The sequence below is a fragment of the Camponotus floridanus genome, unplaced genomic scaffold (genome assembly GCF_003227725.1).
Source record: "Camponotus floridanus strain SB8 unplaced genomic scaffold, Cflo_v7.5 scaffold17, whole genome shotgun sequence".
In the NCBI taxonomy this organism is placed as follows: domain Eukaryota; kingdom Metazoa; phylum Arthropoda; class Insecta; order Hymenoptera; family Formicidae; genus Camponotus; species Camponotus floridanus.
This window is the reverse complement of record NW_020229292.1, coordinates 488297-500527: the sequence shown is the minus strand read 5'-3', so window position 1 is coordinate 500527 and position 12231 is coordinate 488297. Positions and strand designations below refer to the sequence as shown.

Below are 12231 nucleotides of genomic sequence, written 5' to 3'. Positions count from 1 at the left end.
ACTAATAATTGATGTCCGGTTGTATAAGAACCGTACGCTACAGTTTCATAATGCGAAAGATATTAGCAGATATATAATCGGTAATAGAAAGTAAAGTGTCGGCAAACTCGTGTGCTCGAGATGAGATTAAGAAAGATGTGTAACAAAGTTCGATATCGGACGGTTTTCGCTCACGAAACTCATTCGCTGTACATATTTGGTTAATGAACCGCCTGCACTTGCCGCCTTTTATGTTCGCGCAATTGGATTTATTGCACACATTCGCCACGCTCTCCTCTATTAAGCTATATATAAGGAGAACTTTCTTTAGTAAAAACCTAAAAGGTTGACTCGAATGTAATCTCTCTTGCAGAAACTTTGTAATATTTATATAAAAGTTTGAAAATCAGAAAAAAAATCTATCGTTTAAATATTTTTATATATTTTTCTTGAACATCTTTAGACATAAAAATAAAAATATCTTTCATATTACAATTCCTAATGTTCTCGTTATATTTCTTTTAAGCCCATCTGTTGAATATATTTAAATCACAAGCAACATAAATGCACATATATAAAGACATCATTGCTTACAATAAAATAAGTTTTTTGTTAGATATAAAATTTATTAGATATAAAATTATTCTGTAAATATGAAATTTATTCTATTAAAAAGGTGTGTTAATGTTGTCTAACTTAAATATTATATATTTAAATAAACTAAGTGTTCTGTATATATTTTCTGTATATACTCGTATTGTAATGTTCTATCTTGTGTTCATCATACAAAATACAAGGCACATTTTGATGTTTCAAAGATTATCGGGGTCGTGAATCGAAAAGATAATAGCAGTAAAAGTTCAGTGACCTAGCCTAGCTCATTGTCGTACATAAAATCTTAGTCGTGCGGGCTCGATCACGTAGCATGCATTATTATATTGCGGTTGAACAAAAGAAGGATGCAGAGAAAGTGAGATCCGATATTTTACGTTGTAAAGTGCAAGTCGACTATTAAACAGAGAATTTATGTTATAAGTAATTAAATAAAATAAATGTCGTTTTACGTTCACCGATAACCTATATTAACACGGAGAAAAAATAATTTTGTTGCAATAAAAATATATTAATGAATAAAATAAAATAATAAAATAAAATATTAATAATAAAATATTAACACTCAATTTTACTGCGCAGGAAAAATAATTTCGTAAAGAGCATAAAAAGTGAAAAACACGTTAATAAATAAAATAAAATAAAAATTAATGAATAAAAAAATACAATAAAATAATTTAGATTAAATAATATAATTAATATATTTTCAATATAAATTTCATATTTAAAGAATAACATTATTTTGTTGTAAATAATTATCAGTCTTATATACTTGTGCTCCAAGTTTATAGCAGAGATTAAATGTAAAAGAGCATCCGTGGGCGCTTGCTCTGGGACTAAACACTTCAACTTCCTGAAAACTTCAACAAACGTTGTTATTGCGGAAGTTAATCCCCCGTCACAGTAGATGATAAACAACATTGTACGTCTGTAAGTAAGTTTGTAACGAACTTCCGCCGTCTTTCCTACCGTATTTACCAATCTCCCGCGTTTGGAGACGACATTACATCATTTTCTATAAACTTTGTTAGACATTCGTAGCCATTTATCATTTGACATACTTTATCAGTTCCAGATAGTTAAATACGTGAAACAAAATATAAAATCTTAGCAACGCAAAATCTCTATAAACAACGACTAATAATAATCAACAATCAATTATATGTGTATATATTTTACACACACACACACACACACACACACACACACACATCTCTCGAAAAATATATAACTAAATATTTAATATAAAAATATTTAATTAAATCTTATCGGTTAAAAGATAAATAGCTTCTTCATTTCTTAAAAAGCATGAATAAGTAAGAAAATATTTTCTTAAAAATTACTCAAATTATATTAGGAAGGATTATATTAGAAAGGATAAAAACACTTATCGTCTCTCGAATTTATCGAAGGTAGATATCTCGATAATTTTACGCGTAAATCAAAAATAGGAGTCAAAAATCTAGAAGAATCGAAAATGCTTTCGAATGTAGGTCGAATCAGTCATAATTCCCGAGTAGAATTTATTATTATGTTAAAGCATAGATCAGCCAAGGGAAACTCATGAAAATTCATGAATTCATATAAGAGCGAATGAGTAACTTAATCTTCTAATTATCTCATCACGTCAAAGTAATTTAAAACGGTGTTGACGTCACTTACTCTTTTGCCTAGCTGTCAAAACCGTAACGAGAGTTAAAACGGCGCATTTACTATTTTACAAGATTGAATTACAAATTATCTAATTATTTTTTTTTTACGCTGGTTAATCTTCTCGCTTATTACAGTCTATTTAATTATCATTTGATGAAACTGATAAAATAAAAGATACAAATATGAATTTATAACCAAAAAAGAAAGCTTTCTTTCGACCTTAACACACTTCTATTTACGGTGCCTCGCATCGCGGCACGTTTTTAATTAATTGCCGATTTAATTTACAGTAAGATAAACATGTAGCTAGCGTATCGACACTACTTTTTCGCGCTTCTATTTTTACGAGAAAGTTTCAAATCAACATACACACGAGATACGAGTAATTCGATCCTTCTCAGAAAATTCACCCGTAAAAATTGCGACGCGACGAATTCAACAAATCCGTTAAGTCGACCCGTTTCCGCAAAATGCACCACGATGCATGGGTAGGTAAGTATTATAGATACGTGCTATATGTGCGTCTCACAAGATGCGAAGAAAAAATGGTGTCGTCGAATAAGAAAGACGAAAGACAGCGCGCGAGATAGAGATAAACTTAGAGTCGTAACGCTCGAAGAACTTGCGAAACCCAAGAACTTTGGCGCGCCACCCCTGCATTTACGTGCGACGTGTACAAAGCTCTTCCTCTTACGCCCCCCCCCCCTCCCTCGTCTTTCTCGCATTCATTTCCATTCATTTCCATTTGTCGACACTATCCGCCGAGACGAGAAAAGCGGAAAATCGAGGAACAAAGACGGATCTCGCTGAGAGTTAACCATCGAATTGGGCCATCTCTGTCGAGTAAAAGATTCTAAGGCGTGAAAATTTTTCGCGAAGATAAAGAGAGAATCGTCTACGAAAGAATCGTGGCATTGAATAATAAAGTTAAGCGCCAAAAAGTTATATAAAACATAGAAATAGATCATGAATATTAAATGACGATCATCCTTTTATTCTTTTCCAGAAATGTGTAAGTAAATTTTCATAAAAAAATAACTAACTTTTTCATTTAACTAACTTTATATAGATATGTAAATTTATTATTTTAGCTCAATATTACGCGTAATACGTAAAAAAAATCATATCTTTTATTAACTAAATTTCACTTAATATTTCACTAAATATAATTTTAATTATTAGAATATTTAATTTTATATAAAATAATAAAATATATAACATTTAACAAGTTAATTTCGCGAGTAGAAATAATAAATTGGATTTGATTTGATTAAATCAACCTTGTCGCATGTCTTTTGAAAGCTATATTTGCACGTGCTATTAATAAAATTGTGCTGCGTTAAATAAAACCGCGATGAAGCCCTCCCCTTCCTCCTTCCTTCTCTGCAAAAATACTGCTTCCGTTGACGACACATTTCTACTCCAATTGGCAGCACGAGGGTTGATAATGACATGTATTCGATATCTGGCAATGAAGAGAAACAAAGCTTTCTCAGGGAAAGCATAATGAAGATTATAGATTTCCTATTAATTCATTTTACTCGCGCGCGCGTTGGAACTTTTAATTATTAAAGAGTTATAAACTTTCTAATAATAAATATTTTATAACTCTCTAACAATAAAAGGAAAAATTAAATTGTACTCTACTCGGTAAAAAGAGATTCGTGTACTAAAGGAAATCTGGTTTCTAATGTACCGTAAAAATGATATCTATAAAAACGGTATCGTCGACATGAACGGAAAAGTCCCTTTTGTTTAGACGTTATCCACACCGGAAATTACGATGTGACTACCTGCCCGCCCGGACGGTGCTTCCTGTCTCGCGATATTTTGCTGCTTCGTCGCATCCTGCCGCTTCATTTCATCCTTTTCACTCTATTTCATATGGAATTGTTAACTCAAAACATATTTATAATAATTTTACATATTTTATGTGTCATCCTAGCATATTTAAAATAATTCTCTTTTTTCTCTCGGTTTTAAAAAATTAAATGTTTCTCCTTCGTATATCTATTAAATTTTGTATTAAATTTTGTAATGTCATTTCGTATTAAATATTTTATCCTATGCAAATGCACAAAATATTTTAATAATTAAGTTTATCGATACTAGAATATTATAAAACGAGCACTATTTAAAGTTCCTATTTAAAGTTCCTATAATAATAATTAAAAAAAAAAAAAAAAAAAAAAAAAAAAATATATATATATATATATATATATATATAATTATGTACATAAATATATATATTAAATATATAATTATGCACATATATAATTATTAAAATTATTAAAATTATTAATAAAAATTAATTCTCCTATATTAATGTATCAGATTTATTGTAGTTTGAAGTAAACTAAAGTTTCCTCTTTTAAAAATCCCTGTGTAAGATGATTCGCACGACTATATTCTGTGCATGTACAAAAGACGCGAAAAAAATGCATACGTCAAAGGACCATACGATGCCCCTTTGTCGGACATTGCATGTAACGATCTCTCTCTCCTAACAGCGCTTTATCTTTTATGTTAAAAGTACTTCGTCCCGGACGAGAATAGTGCGGAACCGCTATTGATCGATCATTCGTGCTGTGCCTTCTTTTTTTCTGTGCAAAAATTAAAAAAAAAATCACACATGCATATATTCGTACCATGCAATTATTCGCGAAAACGATCCTAGAACAAGATAAACGCGCGCATGTCGTAGAAAAGTGTTCAAATTCACGACGGGGTTCTTTCCAATGGATATTCCGGCTAAAAGAGTTTATAACTGTCGACGTACTCTTACGATGAAGGAAAAATACGGCGGGAAATATCAGATGCAAGCAGAAAAAGCGGTGTACATGTAACTGTAACGCGATAAGAATATTTTATGCATACGAGGAAAACCGCTGGAAAATTGTAAATAATTCAAACGATAAAGAATACAAAAATTTTCCTTGTCTTCTTTATCTTCTTATTTTATTTTCTGATTTTCAAGGATATTTGTAAACAGCTTTTTTTAAATTTAATTATTTTTATAAATTTGTAAACAAATAGATGAGTGTACGAAACATATAATTAACAATGAATAACTTCTTCTAAGCGAACAAAAGCGCATTGTCATAAAGTTACAATGTTCTCCCCGAGTAAAGCATTCTCATTCGCTTATTGGGCCATTTGTTCCCAATGCGCTACTAGATTCGACTCCAACTCAATTTCAATGAGTCTACTAATTGTCGGTTACTCAATTAGACGACAAGTTTCGTCTGCGATCGCGTAAAGTTTCGAAAGTGAACTTGGCGTGTATGGAACAAACTTTTTAAGGTAAAGACAAGAGAAAGATAAAAACGAGAATTTTCTGTGAATTTTGAGACTTTAAATTTTTAAATAAAATAAAAATTTTTAAATAAAATAAAAACATGGCTCTCGAGAATATAATAAGTATAATATCCCAGTTGTACGTTTTTGTAAGCTCTTTTCAACATTCAGAAAAAAAATAATATCGCGAAGTTACAGCGTTAAATTAGCGAGAATTTTGTATATGTAGATGGTATGTATATGAAAATTTACAATTCGGTTGCCAGAGGGAGAATGCGACATTCGTAAGCTGCTTAAATCGAGTACTTTTGCGAAACAGGAGCGTTTTAAAGCTTCCCTCGTGTTCTTTCTCCATGTTTTCACACGAAAGTACTCGACGCGATGGTATTACTTGCTCATGTAAATTCATTGCAACTAAAAATATATTATATGGTCGTTGAAATCTCGCGAATACGAGATTGCCAAGTAGCTAACAACGTAGAACGAGCGTCCAAGTTATTAAATGCGACATTTTGTATCTTTTTTCTCCCTATCTCTCTCTTTTTTCCTAAAGTAATCCTTAAAACTACCTGACTATTATAATTTACTATTTTCTTCAACGTAAATAATATTCTCTTTTATCCCCGTACATCATATATTTATTATTTAATAAATAATTTCTTAGCAAAATAATATTTGATGAATTATTTTATAATATTTATTTATAATATAAAAATATTTATATATAATATAATATTTATAAAAATTCCAATAAAATAATATTGAAAAGTGCCCATCATTATCGAAAAAAAATTGACACAAAATTATTATAAGATCTGATTGTATCTTGTCATTTACAACTCGCAGGTCTTTTTGTTGTAAAGTTTTTTGTCATTTATGTGCGTTTTATCATCATTTTGTCGGCGTAGGCAAACAATAATCGTAAATAAAATCTACACTTAACAGGAAACGCGACAGTAAAACGACGATGGTATCTGTTGAATGTGCACATTGCGGTTGTAGTTTCTATTTTCCTGTTAAAATAGATGGAACAAAAACAGCCACAAACGCGAGCAAATGCATTCTATGCGTGGCACGTAGGGCGTAATTTTCGACATGATATTATGATTCATGAATAATGCACCGGTATCCAAAAGTGGAACTAATGAAAAATTGATAGGTTTTATAATATTTTGTAATTTTATGCAAAACATGAATTTCCAGAGTATTCTAACTTTTTCTCGACCTGCTTTTCACCTACCATCACGAGCGCCAATCACGAGCTTCGATTCCACAGATCTCGAATGTATATTTTAATTTTACATTTTATTTTCCGTGCCTCGTTATCTGCATTAATTGGGGATATAATCAATTACAACAAGCCTCGAATGAAAATACGAACGTCCACAATAACCACGTGGAAGCAACGAGTTGATCGACGCGGCAATATTTCGCGTGCTCGCACGAATAATTGTTACGAGCACGCTTTTTTTCATTTATCATCGTCGTCATCGTCGTCACTGACATGTAGCACCTGCAGAGATGCAATTTCCGGATTCGCGATTACACATGCTAACGCGATAGCGCGGTTAACGACTTGCGCGTAATTGGCCAGGCTCGTCAGGACGATAATGCAAGAGCAAGTTTTAGCCGGATAAGTGGATCATGGGTTCCGTGGATAGAGCCATTAACAATTAACTGTGTCATTATAGTTAACGCACGTGTCATCTCTTCACGCGTTAGACTGGAGCATTATCCAAATTTTAGTTACGGCGTAAAATCCTTTTTGCTATTCGGGATAGCTGCTAAAATTATCCATGATGCGCGAATAATTATGCAGGCAAAAATAAAATGTTTCAAAAATGTCTTTTGTAATATATTAAAGTGCGATAATCCCTCTTGCATATATTTAATTTTAAATTATTCTCAATTAATTTAATTTACAAATTATTTATATTTTAGTATATTACATAAATTTATACATCTTATTAAAAAATTTAATATTTAAAAATTAAATATGTGAGACAGAGAGAGTTTCATTGATAAAGTAGAGATTATCTTTTCATGATTCGTAAACACAGAGAACACGCCATTTTGAAATGAACGAATGTGACAGAAAAATATTCTCTTTAAATTTCAATAAAATAATTTATCCAACAATATTTCTTTGTTACGTGAGATTAATATCTCGCCCTCTTTCTAAACGCATGCCTTGTGAAGAGAGAACGCGTCCTATCAATCGGAGAACGTTTGCCAATAATTCTGAAAATTGTTCACTCACCTCCTTCCAGTACAAACTTGAATCACGAGTGTCCAAAGAATCCTTTAATTCTCATCGGCGATGCTTCACTGGCGAACGTACACGTGGCCACACTCGCGTCTGAGAAGCTTCTCGCGTGCACAAAGACGTTGATGCTCTGAATGGGGCATGCCACGTGATGAGGATCGTGTACGCGGAGTTAATTTTGATACATGCGTTACATGCAGTCCGAAGGACGCCCCCTCGATGAGCTCGCTTGCTCGACAAAAGAAAGCTTACGATCATCGAGCTCAGCATTAGAGACATGTCGGTGCAGTCGGGAGACTCAAAGCGATACTCTATCCTTACAATCAGTACACGTGCGAGGAGAAATAAAAAGAGAGCGCGTGATATCATTTTTTTCCCTCCGAGATAAATCATTTGAAAATAAAAATTTTCAAATGATTATCAGAAATACAGTTGAGTTTTGCTACTTTTTATTTATTTTTATAATTTTATTTTTTTATTAGTATATTTATTCTTTATTATTATTATTATTATTTATTATATTCTTTATTATTACTCATTTGCGAGATTTTTGAGAAAGTAGCGAAGGGAACATGATAAGATATCGCTTTCGAAGGAATCTAGTTTATACAAGGTGTCGCAGACTACCCGTATCAGCTGAATATCTCAAAAACTGAGTGGCAGACAAAAATATTTCAGACAAAAGTTGTAGGGCTTAAAATAACCTATTAAGGATCATATCAGTTTGATTTTGAATAGCATCAAAGTCACATAAAAAATACTTTGAATTTTTTAAATGGAGACTCCCATTTGTTATTGCACATTCTTGTCGCTTACCTCGAGAGCTTTCCAAAACACTATAATAAAATATTTTTCTCTTAAGTACTTTTCGAGTTATAAGGCTTGAAATCATTTCTTAATTTTACATAAATCATAAAATATCTAGCAAGATATTTATTTTTCGATTATCAGGTGCTATTCAAAGTCAAACTGATATGATCATTAAATAGGTTATTTTAAGCCCTACAACTTTTGTCTGAAATATTTTTGTCTGCCGCGCTCACTTTTTGAGATATTCGGCTAATACGGGTCTGTGACACCCTGTATAAACTCCTATTATAAATTTCTCTCTCCCTCCTATCTAATATAACCAATTTCTATTATTCACCAAACGGATAATTTATTTCTCACGCATACAATGCAAATTTTTCTTGACTAAAGGCGATGCTCTCGGCGATTAGGACAAAGCGACATAGACACCATACGCGGCGTCCGGTTTCGTCTGTCGTTATCTAGTGTCACGTGAACGTGCCGCAAAAAAGGAGAGAGAGAAATAGCTCTTCGGCGCGCGACTTATCTCGGTCCTCTCCGCCTCTTTTGACGTTACCGAATATTTCCTCGCGGCGTAATCTTTAACGGGGCCATTTTGATAAGGCCCGATATCCTCAATCCTGGAAGAGCGAAATACATGTGGAGGAATCGCTAAGAGCATTTGCCGGAACGTGACTCGAATTTTATCATCGAGAGGCTCGCACCTGCCGTATGTGCAAACAGCAACGATATCGCTGGAATTGCAAGAGAATAAACGAGGACGATTTTTATGACTGAAAAATGAAAGACCCGGTGCAGGAAAAAGTGCATTTCAAATACGAAAAGTATTCATATGCAAAACAGATTTTACAAATTATAAACTCTTATCCCACTCTCGCGAAAAAATCCCTCAAACTTCACTCCATCTTTTAAATAAAATTAAAAATTAAAACTAAGATTAAAAATTGAAACTATACTCTTTAACAAGAAAAGAACAAAGATACGAGGCGATCGATACATTATTAATTTCTATTTTTAATGAAGAAAGAAATTATAAAAATAGCGACGCTTTGAATCTATTTTGCCCTTTTTGAGGGAAAGAGAAAGGAGAGAAAGGAGCAAAGTGACGGAGAAAAATCGCGCGCCAGGTGCAGGAACGTACGATAACGGATCGGCTTCAGGATCGCGTTACATTTTTTTTTCGCGGCTGTCAATAAGGGCGCTGTCAAATAAATCTATTTCGCGATAAAAGGGCGAGGGCTGACGTTGAATGGAGATGATGTTTCGCTGAATCGACTTCGATGAGACGCAACGATCGCGATAATTCCGTCAATCTAGCGATTGCGGGGGAAAAAAGAAAAAAGAAAAGCGATGGAGAACGAATTCGAAGAGCGGAGTGGTTTGATAGGATAATTCGATGTAACTGAGGATTCAATGGCCTCCGGGCTATTAACTTTCGTTAACGGGCACGGATTCTGTCAAGCGTATCGTGACATGTGCGCTCCTTCCTTTCCGGAAGCGTATCATTTTTGAAACGTTTGTTTAATTATCGAATGGGGTGATGGTTTTTACGTCAAACGAAAAATTGCCCGCTATCGGCGATTCGCCGACGAAATGAACTCGTTAGTGATATAATTTATACATCCTGCGGCGCGATTTGTTAGCGCAATAATTTAATTACATTTATTGCTCGTCCAAGCAAATTGAATAAATATGCCCCGCGCGATTATTATCGAGTAATAATACTTTGTAAAGAAAATTAATGAAATTATTATTAAAGCTTGTAATGGAAATATCTGGAAAACATTCGTATCACAAAATAAATAATACGACCGATATGCTACGAATTAATTATCAATTAATTTAATTATGAAAATACTATTTATATAATAAAGACATGAGGTATAAAAATTTAATGTTTTAATGAAATAATTCAATCTTTTCTACGAAAGAAAAGAGAGAGAAACTAAAGAGTATTTTCCGAAGAGAAAAAATTACAAGAAAAAATTTTTAATTCGAACTTTGGAATTTTCTGGGAAATACTTTGTGTCGCCATAGGAGGAGCTATGGCATACTTTACTTAATAGCATATGCAAGAGTGTATTGCGCTAACGTGTTCACCTACGCTTGACGAAGTATGAAACAATTCCGCGAACTTCATACTGTAATCAATCCCCTGAGACGTTTGACAACAAGAATGACGTTACGCTCGTAATCATGATTCATCTGGCCGAGTAACGATGCTTTCATGCTCGACAGATCAATATCAAACTTGATTATTAGCTTTCGTGAAAACAGTTCCTATATCGCGACTTTTTAAAAACTCTTAATCAATTATGCATTTTATACAAATATTATTTAATAAATTAATAAAAATTAATAATTTATGCAATCAAGTAAATTTTCTGGAATTTTGTGCACCAAATTTAATAAAAAATTTTTGTAATTTTATTGTTGACACACTGCTTTTATTTCTACTAGAGTGAATTCATTGATCTAGAATAAACCGATCGCTTGTTTACTTTTTATGAATGCTATTTGTTCATCGACTATTTTTTAGGTAGCTCTATTTTTTTTGAGTGTCAAATTCCTCTTTTGCGTCGCGACGCACACATGATTTTATCAACGAGGTTAAAAAAAGATCGCTAGATAAAATAACACGATTCAATGATTAATCGCTGGCCTACCATTAAGCTCGAAAGTATACCGTCGAAAAAACCACAAGGCGCACGTGTAACAACATAACCGTCCTCTTGAATCGAACTGTCTTCTTGAATCAGAGCATTTTGAAGGATAAGCTGATAACATCTCATTATAAACAAGTGCGAATTTGTAATAAAACCTTATGGATATTCTTTAATCAAGAGCGATTAAAAATTAATTCCTCTCTATTTTAACCAATTAAAAATATCTTTACTTATAATCAAACTTTCCGAGACGTCAAATTTTAAAATAACTCCCAGTGTAAAAGTATATTGCTAATCTGTACAATCGAATTATAATGCTAGCAAAATTATAGCTAATAAAAAGAATAATTATGAGAAGAAGTTGCTTGTCTTATCAGTTTTTATTATCCAATAATTTAACTAAATTAATTAAAAAAAATATGAAAGTTCATTGAAATTTAATGTAATCAGACACGTTATATATTTGTTTTAGAAAATTTGCGAATTTATTTAACGCGATATAATAAAAGAAAAATTGTTACATAGATATCTGCTAAAATTGACCGTAGCAACAATTGTATTATTTAATAAATTAATATTTTATTTAATTAAAGTAAAATATTAATTTGTTTATTTAAGCTGTGAGAAACTATTTTCTTTTTAATAATATTTTCTCTCTAATATATTTTCACCCGAGGGAGTACATTTTATAAGATGACGTGAAATGAAATTTCTTTTAGAAAATTTCCGTGGAAGTAAAGAAAGCCTGACATTAGATAATAGAGAAAGGAGTGTGTGTGTGTGTGTGTGTGGGAGTGTACATCATCGCGTAGACAGAACTTTGCGTAGACAGAATTCTCTAGACAGAGCATTGTCGAGTGGTGCATTGTCAGGGTCGTTTAGGTGTGGTCAGTTATTGTTATGTCTTTTACGATAATGTGTGTGTGCTATAAAACAAGTACTGTAATA

The 12231-nt window shown here is 32.5% G+C and overlaps 1 protein-coding gene across 9 annotated transcripts in view; it reads right to left on the bottom strand.

Annotated features, from left to right (window-relative positions):
- The window catches only part of LOC105250089 (probable Ras GTPase-activating protein), a 294638-nt gene that overhangs the window by 102832 nt on the left and 179575 nt on the right, over positions 1-12231 (bottom strand). Inside the window, exon 2 of one of the 9 annotated variants that reach the window (XM_011256003.3) lies at positions 7802-7937. The exons of the other annotated variants lie outside the window; for them this stretch is intronic. The gene's annotated coding sequence lies outside the window, so the exon portion shown is untranslated. The remainder of the gene's footprint in view (positions 1-7801; positions 7938-12231) is intronic. 9 annotated transcript variants of the gene reach the window in all.